Source organism: Ipomoea nil, unplaced genomic scaffold, assembly GCF_001879475.1.
Source record: "Ipomoea nil cultivar Tokyo-kokei standard unplaced genomic scaffold, Asagao_1.1 scaffold3195, whole genome shotgun sequence".
NCBI lineage: Eukaryota > Viridiplantae > Streptophyta > Magnoliopsida > Solanales > Convolvulaceae > Ipomoea > Ipomoea nil.
The window spans coordinates 1,372,725-1,374,661 of NW_017619623.1; the positions used below are offsets into that span (position 1 = coordinate 1,372,725).

The 1,937-nt window shown below is 44.8% G+C and overlaps 1 pseudogene; it reads right to left on the bottom strand.

Annotated features, from left to right (window-relative positions):
* Positions 1-542: 542 nt before the first annotated feature.
* LOC109168237 lies at positions 543-1,519 on the bottom strand (annotated as a pseudogene).
* Positions 1,520-1,937: the final 418 nt, after the last annotated feature.

Genomic DNA, 1,937 nt, shown 5'->3' on the forward strand with positions numbered 1-1,937 from the left:
TGTGCTTTGTTGACTACTTGCTAATTCATTGTATTGAATGCCTTAGTTGCCTCTACTTGTTATTTGCATGCTTATCTGCATGTTATGTCTTGCATTGCATGTTTAGGGTGTCTATTAGTTCTTATGATTATTCTATGATATTGAGTCTCGTAAGTATATATGTATTCCAGTTTCAAAATGAGTTTCTTATATCTACCTATATTGTACTTAACGCGTTGGAGTGAGTTACCAGCATTATTCGCTGACGGTTGTTATACCGAATGTTTTCAGGGATAGTGAGTAGCTTCGGAGCGCGCTAGTGGATTCGTGGACATAGTTTAGATAGTTCTAGCCTGGATGAGATGGGCTGTGTGCCTTGATTTGTATTTGGGTATTAGTTATGGTTTATGCTTTGATAGTTAGTTTAGCCTGTGCTTCTGAGTTTTCCAGCTCAAATGTGGCATAGCACCCCGACTACTATTTCTAGTTTATGCTCTGTTTGGGAATTAATAAGAGATTAGCCTTTGTTTTATGAGTTTTAAATATCTTGAAATTTAGGGGCGTTACACTATCCCCGTGAGCCGAAAGGCCGGTGGGCCGCCGGGTCTGAGATCCAAAGCCTGCATAAGCACCGGCCACTGCATCCCTTGCTTCAAGCTGAAGTCGATGACGTGGACTCGGCTGCAATCTGTGAAGGCATCGAGAATGGCTTGGTTAGCCATGAAGTGCGCGAATTTCAGGTAGGGGCATGTCTCGTAAAAGTGCGTCTGGAGGACGTTTGTGTAGGGGGATTCCAGGGTGTCTTGAGGGTAGATTTTAATTTGTAAATCCGGCGAGTCAAGGCTTCTGCGAAGTAGGTCGCCACTTTTCTCATCGCTCCGGCTTGGGACACGGCGAGGATTCCGATGTGTTTGACTATGGTGTTGGCTAGCTTGAAGTTTTCCTGCTGGACGTCCTCGGGCCAAGCCATCAGCGCATGGACAAGCCTAACGCCGGCTTCTTGAGAATCGACCAGCATCACCGATCGAGGAGTCTCTGTAGCCACCGCTCCGCCGCCAATCTCCGCCAATGATTCCCCATTGCTAAAATCATATTCGGCTGAGGATTTCTGTCTTTTATAAGACTTCGATGACGATGATTCTTTCCCCTTAGTGCTATTACCGAAAATAGCGCCGCTTGGAATCGCCTTCAAACCATCATTGAAAATCCTCCTACTACCATTTCCGTTGTGCTTATTGCTGGAAAAGCTAATAATATTGGAAGATTCGCCGGTGAGCATCATCTCATCGCCGCCAACAGCATTGCAGGAAGATTGCTGGGAAAGCACGTCGAAATTGGGGGACGAAGAGGAGGCGTTGAGCTCAGAGAGCATGCTCTGGATCCAAGCGGTGAGATCAGAAGGGTTGTAGTGAACTGTAGAAGATGAAAGATGGGAAGTCCCATCTTCCATGGCCATCTCCTGCTGAGCCACGTCCGCCTTATCCGAAGTCTTCACCTTGTAGCCCAACACCGCCAGTAGCTCATCCATTTCGGCATCCGGCGGATGTTCTTCCCCATTGACAACCTCTCTGCCTTGGATCGATCGCGTTCCTTCTTCATTCTACTCTGTGATTTCTAAAAGTTGAGAAATTTACTACAGATTTCTGCTCAACAAAGCCAGATCATTTCATGTGAGTTCCCAAGCTTTTCAATTTCTGGGTTTTTTCATCAATTTCATATTCGGGGTTACTTTATCATTTGGTTACTATTATTATTTTCTCTAGTTTCTGTGTATTCGAGAAAAAAAAAGTGCTCGTGAAGAAGGCGCGATCTTCAAGAAAGCAGAGAGAGAGAGAGAGCGCAATGTTAAAAAGACGCAATTATCCCCTCTCAAACAGGGCATCTAACAGAAATATTAACGGATGATCAAAATTGTCCACGTCACAATAAGAGTGTCCACAAATTGTCTGATTTTCTTA